Source organism: Bufo gargarizans, chromosome 3 (assembly GCF_014858855.1).
Source record: "Bufo gargarizans isolate SCDJY-AF-19 chromosome 3, ASM1485885v1, whole genome shotgun sequence".
Lineage (NCBI taxonomy): Eukaryota > Metazoa > Chordata > Amphibia > Anura > Bufonidae > Bufo > Bufo gargarizans.
This window is the reverse complement of record NC_058082.1, coordinates 411,421,651-411,434,885: the sequence shown is the minus strand read 5'-3', so window position 1 is coordinate 411,434,885 and position 13,235 is coordinate 411,421,651.

Sequence of the window (13,235 nt, the reverse complement as noted above, 5' to 3'; positions counted from 1 at the left end):
TTTTGGAGATTTTGCCCATCATTAAAGGGTCGCTGGCGGTGGATTAACTCCGGTGCTGTGGAGGAGCTCGCAACACACACGTCCTCACTCCTGCATAGCTGGCCACGCCCCCCCCTAAAAGTTTTTTTACCATTTAATAGTGCCACAAGGGGACTATAACAGACAGTGTTTTGATTGCTTCTAAAATGCAATGCACTATTCCTATAGTGCATTGCATTTTAAAGGGGTTGTCCGGGTTCAGAGCTGAATATTTTCACCCAGGCAGCCCCCCTGACAAAAGCATTGGAGCATGAAATGAATCACACAGGGCAAAGGCATTTTCAGGAGATCCGGTGACGTACTGGGCTCTACATGGGGCTGCCAGGCGGAGGCTTCAGCCTAGCAGTGAGCCTGGTGATGTCACCGGCACTGATGGGCTGGCTTTAGCACTGCCCTAGCCTGAAAAATGGCTAGCGCAGCGCCAAAGCCGGCCCATCAGAGCCAGTGACGTCACCGAACACACTGCTGGGCAGAAGCTTCCACCCAGCAGCGTATTATTGTAAATAAAAAAGCCCTTGCCCTGCACGATCCAGTGCAGGTCAAGGGAGCACATCAGAGCATGACATGCTCCAATGCTAACATCAGGGGGGCTTCCTACATGAGACCCCTGCCAGCCTTCACACACATCGGCACCCCGCAATCGCATTTGGCCCTCCCCACTACACGGGAGAGCCTAAGGCCCCTTAGTGACCGCTGTAAAAACATCTATGGGTGGTCACTAAGGGTTTAAACTAAACATGACCTTAGATCGAAATCAACATAGAGCCCCTTAGGATGCAACATATCTAATAGATCTACTAGACCTCACGCTGATTAATAAATTGAAAGCTAATATTAAAGATAGGGCATATAAGGGTTGTTTTAAACCGAATGGAGGAATTTGCAGTAAGGGACAGTTCACATGGTGTGGATTCTGTACAGGGTGTAAAAAATGCAGCTCATTCTCCAGGAAAATTAGGACTTCTAATGTTATTTCAAGGGTTAGCTAGAAGGATTTTAATGTATTGGTCAATTTTAGTTGTGAAAATATGGGGGTTGTATATGGTAACGAGCGAATCGAAGTATCCGAATGGAAGTTGAATTTCCTTACACTTCATGGCAATGAATCTATTTTCCCAGAAATGGCGGTAAAAAAAATACTCACCTCATCCATTTGCGTGCAAAGAGGCCATCGCAGCCATCTCGATTGCAGAAACCAAGCAAAATCCCATGCTGGGTGACATGTGCGTCACTGCGCCTGGCCAGCTTGATGATGTCATCACATCACCGGGCTGTCATCACGGGGTGAATTCAATCAAGATAGCCTTTCCACGATCAAATGTATAAGGTATGTTTTTAGTTTTTTTAACTGGATTAGCCCCTGTAACTAAACCTTTACAATTTTAAATATGATGTCCCTAATGCCCTAATAAAACTATTTCTAATGTACTTTATTAATCAATTTTTAATTTTTGTTACTCTTTTATGTCCATTCATTGTACGCTTAAAACTCAGTTATCATGATTAGCTGAGCGGAGCAGGCTCCTGCTTCTGCCTGCTCCACTAAACTAAGAGAACTGCATGTCAGCTCTTAGCTTAGTGGAGCAGGCAGAAGCAGGAGTCTGCTCCGCTCAGATAATCCTGGCATAGTACATGGGTACAGGGTACCCATGTACTAAGCCAGGAGTTAGTAATCCTCCGGGGAACACGGGCAGGAGCGCATATTGCTACTCATTGCTACTCGTACTCACACCGCTGCTGCTTTCCACTCATAAATTTCACACTCCATACTCCGTACACCGCTGAGCTGTTAGCGGTGTCCAGAGAACAGATTTTTATGCGCACAGTGAATTGTGCGCTTTAGGGATGTAAAAGAGTAAGGAAAATACCAAATTGTTTAATAAAGTACATTAGAAAAAGTTTTACTAGGGCATTAGGGACATCATAATTAAAAATTCTATAAAGGTTTAGTTACTCTTTATTTTAATCTCAGATACCGCAATCAGTTATTAACGCAGCATCTAAGGGGTTCAATAATGGGGGGGGGGCTGCACAACTGCACCTTCCCGTCAGTGTGCCCGCTACATATAAAGGAATGCACTTTGTGACAAAGTAATTTGTCCATAATAAAATTTCTTTGTTAAATTTGGCAAAGCGTCAGAATTAAATTTTTCAGAACTTCGCTCATCTCTTGTGGCCTCCAGTATGTAGGAAGAACTCTACACAAAATTAAAAGCAGTATTCAGGAACACATACAGTATATGGTTTCAGAACTTTTTATACTATAAGAAAATAAGAAAACTAAAATGATGATGACTACGATTACTACTTACAAGATTTGTCACTAACCACTAGAGGGAGCTGGACTACCAAGAAAAGATGATAGTGCATAGAAAGAATAATTTTAGGCTTTTCTATGTTCTTCCACTTTTGCACTACAACACTTGAAAAAAAATATATATGTTTTTGTGTTGTCTTATTATATTTTAGATGAATTAGCATTTTCATTGGTATAATTTAGGGACACAAACAACTTTTTGAACAATTTTTATTCTGTTCTTATGGAAGTTGGTTGAACAAATTTCTTGAATTGTTTTTCATTTTCTACGGCATTCACCATGTTAATTAAATAATTTGATAATTTAATAGTTCAGGTCATTAGGGAAACAGCAATACCAATTGAGTACTACCAATCATGCCATGGTCAATCAGTGATGTTGGTCACTCTGAAAAGCCTCTTAGGTGCTGCAGTCACTATTGACTATGGCATCTAAAGCCTGTTTCACACTCGTGGTAAAGAGATCCAACAGGCTGTTCCGACAGGGAAAAACCTGCCGGATCTCTGCTTTCTGGCATTGCCGGAAGCATCCGCCTCACCATCCGGCCCCATTCACTATGATAGGGACTGGAGGAGATCCGGCCGCAACCAGGCAAATATGATGAGAAATGGCCAGCTAAATGCCGCTGCATGCAGAGTGTCAGGTAGCATCCGGAGTGCCAGATCCAGATATCTCCAGCAGTCTGCTCCCCTGCATGAACAGCCTGCTGGAGATATAAACGCAAGTGTAAAACTTGCCTAAGCAGTTAAAAGGCCTAGATAAGAGTTAGTAACAGCAGGACAGCCATGGTGATTGAGATCGCCTTGCCGTACATGTCATACACATTGACGGCATTCTATGATGTACATAGAAGGAGTCAAACTGTAAATTGTACTGTAACTGTAAAATCTGTGTGCACCAATAATATCATTGGATTGTTTTAAAGTCCTTTTTTTCTATACTGTATTAGTCTTAACATTTTTTTTTTATACAAGACTGATGGAAATAACTTTCCTTTCTCAACACATTGTATGTAGAAACTCCTTATTTTGTGGCATATATCATCTATAGAATCTTATGGGGAAAAAAACTTTTGCTTGTTGGAACCAAGCGTTCAAACATTATGATTGCCCCTATGTATACACTCAAAAATGTTAATGTCAGAAAACGCAGTGGCTTGTTCTGTACAAGAGACCAAAAATGATGCCTTAATGGGAGCAGATGCCTACCTATATTAATACACACACCTGTTAATTGTCAGAATAAATAGTTGTTATGAACAAGCCTTTAAAAATTATCTCTTATTTTTTGGAACAGCAACAGTACAGTGTGGTTAATTGTCAGAAGAAACAGCCTTGAAATATTCTCCTTTATTTTTGGAAGCAGCAGCAGAACAGTGTAGATGTGGAAAAGGTAAGATAAGGTCTAAGGTGTGTTGGAGTAATAGTGGCATGTGGCAGCAATAGTAGTGTCAGCAGTAGCAGCACAAGATGGAACAAAAAAAGATAGTAAATGTGTCTGCAGCTGTGTAGGGGTAATATGAGTATTAGTTGTGGAAACTGGGTAGGGGCAAAGTAGCGGCATTAGACGGAGTAGCAGCTGCAGCGGTGGTGGAAACAACAGCCATACAAGCAGGCAATGGCAGTGGCATAAGGGGGCCAGGGATAAATAGCCACCATCAGTAATGGTAGATCTATTAATTAGCCTCAACCACAAGTGTGTAAAAAATCCTCACAGATCTATGCCTCATTCATGATTACAAATGTGATGTTTTGTAAATTTGTGGAAAATAATTCTAGACAAAAGCTGCAGGAAGTTGCGTACACAGTGTATCCTGGTAATACAACATTTTGCTTTGATAGTGAGGGTCTAAAAGCATAGCTATCCAGTAATCATTAGATTGCTGGATGTTAATGATATGCCTGTCAGTAAGTAAGCAAGCAAGCATACAGCAAAAGTGCCTGAAGACCCAGTTCTTTCCGGCTCCTTCACCTTCGCTTGTACAGATGCTCCAGCATATGCAAGGTCAAGAAGTGCAATGCAGATGCTTCTGTTGCTACAAGTCCTGGAGGGAGTTCCTTGCAACATAAGAAAGGCTGAAATGGGAGGACGGTCTCTTGGACATGGCCAGCACCTTCTAAAATGCACAATGCTTTTTCTAAAAGCATTGCATTGCTAAATTTATCCCATATGCCATGCAGGGAGCATGAGCTATCGTGTTCCTGCGAATATTGCTGACCACCTTGCCCAGTTTGAGTTGGCAGGGGGACAGCCAGACAAGCACTGCTATGTTTGCTGCTTGATGCACTTTAGAAAACTCACAGTATGTTTATGACTATACTCACCCTGGTGATATACAGATGTAGCAGGGGTAACACACACACTCTTAACTCAAATTTCTTAACTGATCGCATTATCTTGAAACAAAAGCCATTGAAAAGCAATTGCTTAACGCATTTAGTTGCATCTAGTTTAGATAACATGTCTCATAAAGCATGTGTGTTAACCCTGCTACATCCGTATTGCTGTCAACAACAATACAGTGTGTCAATCTAAAGAAGCTAGCCTGGGAGCTTGGCTGCAGAGCGAGACGCACATGTCTGTGTGAGCTCTGCTGCTGGCCACGCTTACACAAGCTTTTTCAGACGCAGCTGGCATCCAGAAATGGGCAAAGTCGGGAGAGATAGAGCCAGAGACACTCCTAGCACACGTGGGAATCCCTCCACCCACAGAGAAATGGAGAAATTCCTAAGAAGAGGAGTCGGGCCGACTAGAGCGGAATCCAAGATGGCGCCGGAGAAAGAAGCCTCCGAACAAGGAGATCAGACGGACGCCTCAGCCGACTCAGATGGAGGAAGAGACAGCGAATCGAGCACCAGACGCCCCAGGGATAACCTCCCAGTCTCCAGAGACTTTATCACTAAAGCACTAGGGGCCGCCTTAGCTCCGCTGAAGCAGGACCTGCAAGATATTAAAGCAGACCTGAAACAGGTTGGTGACAGGGTGGAAGCCCTTGAGGCGGGGTGGGAAGGAACTACTGCTTTTAACACGGCGGTGACACATAGCTTTGACCATGCCCAAGCCCACATTAATCAACTTTATAATCTGATGGAAGATCAGGAAAATCGTGGGCGCAGAAACAATCTGCGTATAAAAGGAGTTCCGGAGACTCTGCCCTCAGACGCCATCATGGCATCAATGGTGGAACTTTTTCAAAAGATTCTAGGCCCGGAAGCCACAGATGATTTCACTATGGACAGGGCCCACAGAGCGCTGCGACCCCCTCCTAAACCTCAAGAGGCACCAAGGGACATTATATGTCGCTTAACAAGCTTCAGTACCAAAGAAAAGCTGTTAAAGGTGGCAAGAGATAAGCACCCGATCGCCTGTTTTGGATCCACAATTACCTTATTCCAGGATCTATCGCCCATGACCCTGCAGAAAAGACGAGCCCTGAAGCCGCTCTTGGAAATCCTACAGAATAGGAAAATTATATACCGCTGGCTTCATCCGTTTGGACTGTTGATTAACACTCCAGGACGCAAAGTTGTCATTAGATCCCCTGCTGATCTTACCCAGATCTACAATATCCTAGAGACAGAGCCATTAGATATCCAGGACTGGACCACTGTGAAAAATCTCACAGATCTCCCTGCCGTTCCGATGCTGACTACCTGGACTCCTGCTTCATCTTCTAGATCCCAGAGGCATAAGAAGAACCTACCCAAGATGACGCCCAAGCGACTGACATTACACCCAGATTGAGTCAAGAGGTTTACTTTTGTTGCTGAGTCATATATTTAATAGTGTGATGCGGATAGAGTGGGGTTGTTCATAAATTTAATCTGTGTAAACTGATGTTATGGACAGTCTGTTACCTGTTATTCAGGCTAAAACATACCAGAGATTCTTTGATAAATGCAATAAGGAATCGGGAAGTTCACTGAAGTTGTACTCTCTCCTCCCCTGTTCCCCCCCCCCCCCTCCTTGTTAGCAGTAGGCCTTACTGTCTAGAAGATACATTATAGAGAGGAGGGGTGGTAGGTGTAGATGTGGGCAGGGGGTATACCCATTGTTATTGTTTTAGGGATTACCTGATTTATCAGGTCTCTATACACCTGACGACATGTGGTTATTATAATATTGCCAGTTGAAATATTAGGAAGTTTTACTTGCTTGTGTATGCGAAATGGCCGTGTTTTCGGTCCAATTCTCCTCCCCCTAAACTCCTTGTAAGAGGAGATTCTGTTATTATGATGGTTATCTTTATACTGTCTACCATATACGTTACATGTCAAGAGATCTATTTTGATTCATGTAATAATGATCTATTCTTTATTCTTTTTGATTTGCATTTTCTACTTATCCCTCCTCCCTCCCTTTCCCCAACTCCTTCCCTGCAGCGGGCGTTCCAGTACTTTTCTCCTATAGGTTTCATTGGCTTTTCACTGGACCTTCAAGAAGTCATGAAATGGCTACCATAAAGGTCTGTTCCTTCAATGCTAGAGGGTTAAATTCACCAGCTAAAAGAAGCCAGGTAATTCAACTTATGCGCAAGCAGAAGGTGAGCATCCTGATGTTACAAGAGACACATTTTAAGAAGGACCATGTGCCGCGGATGAGCCATCTTACTTATAATAGGTGGTACCACGGTACATGGCCCTCCTCAGCCTCAAAAGGGGTCTCAATTGCTTTACACAAGAATTTTCCTCTGACAGTGAGCTCCACTCTGGATGATCCAGAGGGCAGATTTCTTTTTATTAAAGGGACAATAGGGAATAATACTTACACACTCTGTAATTTATATGCTCCTAACACTGCACAAACTAAATGGATATGTACCACCCTAAATCTAATAAGAGATTTTATGGAAGGTATTCTAATAATTGGGGGAGACTTAAATATTACGCTATACCCGCTTATAGATTCATCGACGGGAATATCATCCACCTCACAAATAGCTTTAAAAAGAGTTCAGTCAGCTATACACTCATTGGGATTGGTGGACGTGTGGAGGACATTAAATTCTACTGTTAAAGACTACTCTCATTACTCAGTGGCCCACAGATCATATCAGAGGCTTGACTATTTGTTTGCCCCTACTTATAAACTGACTTCTTGCACTAACGCCTCGATAGGCACTGTTATTATCGGACCATGCTCCAATATATCTGGAGATGACCTTTGAATCTTTACCCAAACCTATGTCTAACTGGAGACTTAATGAGACATTACTAGACTCACCGGAACATATCCGTAAAGCCACAGAAAAGTTGGAAGAATATTTCCAGCTAAACGAGACTCCAGATATAGCACAAGGAATGATATGGGAAGCACACAAGGCTGTGATAAGAAGTCACTTTATTAGCTTGGGCTCTTTCCTTAAAAGGAAAAGAGAAGAGCAGGTGGTTTCCCTGGTAAAGAAGATACAAGCTTTGGAAACTTCTCATAAAAGGACTAGATTAGAGATAGACCTGAATGAATTAGATCTAACACGTTCATCCCTCAAAAATATCCTGAACCAAAAGACAGCGAGGCTTTTTCTCTCTGCGCGATTTAAATACTATGCGCATGGAGACAAAGCTTCAAAGTTTTTGCTTGCGCAGATTAAAAAGAGGAAAGCCAAGTCATTTATTCAGAGAATTCGCACAACTACATCCTCACTAGCTAGAAACACAGCAGATATAGCAATGAGATTCAAGGAATTTTATGAGGAACTATATAATCTACGCACAAAAGACACCCCTCAAGATAGAGACCAGAGATCAAAAAAGATAGATGATTGGTTAGCGACTCTAAAGCTTCCTGTCTTGGGAGACCAACAAATAACCTCTCTAATAAGACCCGTTACAGTACAGGAATTAATAGAGGTGGTTAAATCTTCCCCAATGCATAAAAGTCCAGGCCCTGATGGCCTACCAATGATATATTACCGTAAATTTCAGGGAGTCCTACTTCCCCAATTTTTGAAACTGTGTAATGACACATTTAAAGGGACCCCTCTGCCAGACCAGATGTTGATGGCTCACATCACCATTATCCCTAAAGAGGGAAAAGATGAAACGAGCTGTGCAAGCTATAGACCTATATCTTTACTAAACAATGACTTAAAAATGTTCGCTAAAATCCTGGCGCTCAGGCTTAAACCGCTATTGCCAAACCTTATTAACAGTGAACAGGTTGGATTCGTTGCGGAGAGAGAGGGTAGGATGAACACTACCCGTCTTCTCAACATTATTCATCACGCACATAGCCGATCTGTTCCATTAGTATTTCTGGGGACAGACGCCGAAAAAGCGTTCGACCATATAGACTGGCTGTTTATGAGGAAAGCCTTGACGAAGTTTAATATTCCTTTGGACCATGTCAACGCGGTTATGGCTATGTATTCCAAACCATCAGCCAGGGTGGTGGTCAATGGTACACTCTCTCCCCCTCTGCGAATTTCTAATGGGACAAGACAGGGCTGCCCATTGTCGCCTTTATTATTTGTTTTGACAGTTGAATGCCTATTCCAAGCTATAAGACAGGACGACAGAGTACGGGGTGTGGAGCTACAAGGGGTTCACCATCAATTAGCGGCATTCGCTGATGACCTTTTGGTATTAATTACAAATCCGAACGAAGCGTTCTCAGCTATACAGTCACTCTTTGAACTTTTCGGTGATCTGTCTAACTTTTTGATTAATCCCACAAAGTCTCAAGTTTTGAATGTGACATTGGACACCCGAACTCAGAAGGACTTGGAGCTCCACACCCCGTATCAATGGTCAAACTCCAGTATTAAGTTTCTAGGTATTAAACTTACGTCGGACCCTATTCGACTGTATATTGAGAACTACACTGGTTTATCTGATGAAATCAGGCATACATTGGATTCATGGGAAATACCCTTCACTTCATGGTTTGGCAGACGCTCACTACTCAAAACTATTGTATTGCCAAAAGTATTGTACTTCCTCCAAACCCTCCCCATTCCACTTCCCTGATCCTTTTTCACAAAGTTAGAAGCAATCCTCTCTAAATTTTTGTGGAATAAGAAGAGACCTAGACTCACGAAACAATACACCTCTATACCTATCAAGCAGGGTGGAATGGGTGTGCCGGATTTCCATGGCTATTATTTAGCGGTACATGGAATGAGATGCCTAGAATGGTTGCGTTACAAAGGGGACAGGCTCGACATTCAATCAGAATTTGCCATAAGCCAAGTTGCTATTCGACCATTGCTTCTACATGGTAAATCTGTACTTGAATTAGGTATCGCAAACCCCATTACTAAGAATTCAATACATTTATGGAAACAAAAATTGTGTCCTCATTATCTGACGGCCAAAGTTTCCCCTCTGCTACAATTAAGGGATATACTATATGATGCATCTCCACAATTCATTCACACTCTGCCTGATAAGGTGAAAGCTTTGACCATACCAGTTGTGGATCTATTAGATGCCTGGGGTACGTTAAAAAATGACTGGGATAGGGAGAATGATATTTCCCCTCTGTCCTTTCTGCATAGACTGCATGTAAGGGAGTACCTGAGACCATTGTCCCCAATACATAGGACAGAACCAACTAAGTTTGAGAAAATTGCCCTTCAAAAACAAGAACCGATTAAAAAGATCTCCACTCTGTATTCTATAATACTCACCTTTTCAAGCTTGGAGGTCAACCCATACCTAAAGAAATGGGAAACAGATCTAAATCTAGATGGGAAGGAAAGGTCGCTTACCAGATGTCTATCTATGACCCCAAGGATCTCCACTTGTGTAAGACTGCAGGAAAATTATTTCAAAATTCTCACTAGATGGTATTATACACCAGAAATCCTACATAAAATGTACCCTGATGTCAGTGAACAATGCTGGAGATGTAATAAAGAACGTGGCACCTTCTTTCATATTTGGTGGAAGTGTGATATAATTGGAGGTTACTGGTCACAGATATGTTCAACAATAACTGAGATATGTAAGTGTTTGGTCCAACCATCTCCGCAAATCTGCTTACTCAATCTACTGGATGGATTAAAGTGCTGTGGTTCGACCAAACGTCTCATCTCACATCTCTTGGCTGCAGCACGAATTTTAATTGCTGTCAAATGGCGGGATACCTCCCCTCCTCCAATAAATACTTGGGTAAATAGATGCGATGATATTTACAGAATGGAACAAATAGCTGGTTGGGAAAACAGATCCACTCACGTGTTCCAAAAAGTGTGGAGTCCTTGGGTGACTTACAGAGGATTTCAATCCTTGTAAACTACTGTTACTCTAACTTATGTCCTTGAGACTCAATGGATCTATGATCCCCTTATGTGAGGGGGCTGGAACGTGCGCTGCAACATCCAATCCCCCCCCCTCTCTCTCTCCTACCCCCCCCCCTCTTTCCCTCGTTATATGATTTAATTTTTCTGTTATTCTAATGTTATTATATTTCCTCTTATCTTGTTCTATACTATTAGCAAGATATGTGCTGTCTTATAATGCATGAGATGTCATTTTTGCTATCATTGTTCCTTACAAAGTAGGACAAAAGAAACCTTTACTATTGTAAACGAATATGTGAAATACTTATGTGTTTATGAGACTACTTTGAACAATAAAAATTGTTTGAATATAAAGAAGCTAGCCTATTGCTTGGGAGATATATTAAAACATATCCTCTATTAGTTAATGTTAACACAAAAGCCCCATTCAAAGTAAACAAGAAAATAAAATACATGTTGTTACCAAACACCAATAGAGTAGGTGAGTGAGTGCAGTCGTCGTCACTAGCCTACTGCAAGTGCCACTGATCGGCAAGGGTCCCAGGTGTGAAACTGCTATATTAAAGGCAATCTTGTCCCCACTAAAATGCAGCATAATCTGCAGGAGGAACTGAAGAGACTGATATATAGTTTTGTAAACAAATATTAAGCAAAACTTGTCATTTATTCATTAAAAAAATCCTTTTATTTCTAAGCTTTGAAGTGAAGGACGTGTTCCTATCAGTCATAGAGGAAGGCTGTCAAAAACTGATAGGACCACCTCCTTGACTTCAGAGCCCAGAATGAGCAGGAATTTAAATGCATAAATTTTAAGTCTTGCTGAAACTTTTTTACACAGAACTATGTATTAATCTGCGTAGCTCCTCCTGCTCTATAACATTCTGCAGGATTTTTGATGCTGGAGGTGCTGGCAATAAGCCTTTAAAACACTATAGAAATGTGAGGTTTTACAAAAATAAAGGCTGGCTGACTGTTCATTCATAGAAAAAAAAAATATGTTATTGCAGGATATTATTGATTGCAGAATTTGCAGTGCAACTCAGTAGAGATGGCCTTGCGGTTCGCTGGGCGGTCGTTTCGCGGCTAACTTTGCTCGTTCGCGGTTCGCGAAACGGGCGAACATATGGAGATGTCCGCCGGCGCCATATTCTTTTACATTGTGAAAAACTTTGACCCATGACACATCCATCAGGTGGTACAGGACAGCCAATTGAGACTTTTCAGCACATGGACATACCCCCTACCTTATAAATAAACCTGATCTGGCCACTATTTTACATTCTGTTTTTGCCAGTGTAGGGAGAGGTTTCTGTGTGGAGCAGGGACAGACTGTTAGGGACACCAAACGCTAGCTAATAGGGCCACAAAAGTCCTTTTAAGGACTGGTATAGGTGTGCTATCAATAGGTGTGACTTACTGAGGGGTGTAATATACTTATAATATACTTTCTAACATAGAAAGGCGTTGGGTAGGTGAGGGACACTGGGATGGGTGGCTAGCGCTATACTCTGGGCACAATATATTGTATGAGATTGTTTGCTATCTTCTTTTTCCAGAATTTAGATATGTCCTAGGCTCACTACATGTGCAGGATAGGCTTCTCCTATTTTTGTATGGTGTTTTATTTCACAACCATCTCTTGAGGATATGCACATTGCACTTTTTTGCCCAGTAAACTCGATTGTGTATTTGTGATCATGCTATAGTGTTTACAGGGTGATATAATATGTGCAGATTTCATCACGAAGCCTGTGTGAACATTCCCTTAGGTCCCTTTCACACAAGCGAGTATTCCGCACGGATGCAATGCCTGATGTGAACGAATTGCGCCCGCACTGAATCCGGACCCATTCATTTCAATGGGGCTGTGCACATGAGCGTTGTTTTTCATGCGCTCACTTGTACGTCACGTGAGAATCGCAGCATGTTCTATATTCAGGGATTTTCACGCAACGCTGGCCCCATAGAAGTGAATGGGGCTGCGTCAAAAGCGCATAACATCCGGGTGCTATGTGTTGCGTTGCGTTTTTAATGCAAGCCACTTAGCAACGCAGAATGGATTTTAGACAGGAAGTTGAGGCAGGAGTTTGCTGCAGACCAATTGAAAAAGCCATGCTAAAGACACCACGGGCTATGGATGTTGAGAGGCTCCATGTCCTCATGCAGGAGAGGCACTGCATTTGGGATATGCAGAGTGGGGACTACCACGATCGTTACAAAAAAAAAGATGCAGCCTGGGTGGAAATAACCCAGGAACTATTTGCCACCATCTGAGAGAAAACCAAAGGGCGAAGTTGCCAGAATTTGGGTAAGTAGCCAATATATATACAGTGGGGCAAAAAAGTATTTAGTCAGCCAACAATTGTGCAAGTTCTCCCACTTAAAAAGATGAGAGAGGCCTGTAACTTTCATCATAGGTACACTTCAACTATGAGAGACAGAATAGAAACCTAGAAACATAGAATGTGTCGGCAGATAAAAACCCTTTGGCCCATCTAGTCTGCCCAATATACTGAATACCATGAATAGCCCTTGGCCCTATTTTATATGAAGGATGGCCTTATGCCTTTCCCATGCATGCTTAAACTCCTTCACTGTATTTGCAGCTACCACTTCCGCAGGAAGGTTATTCC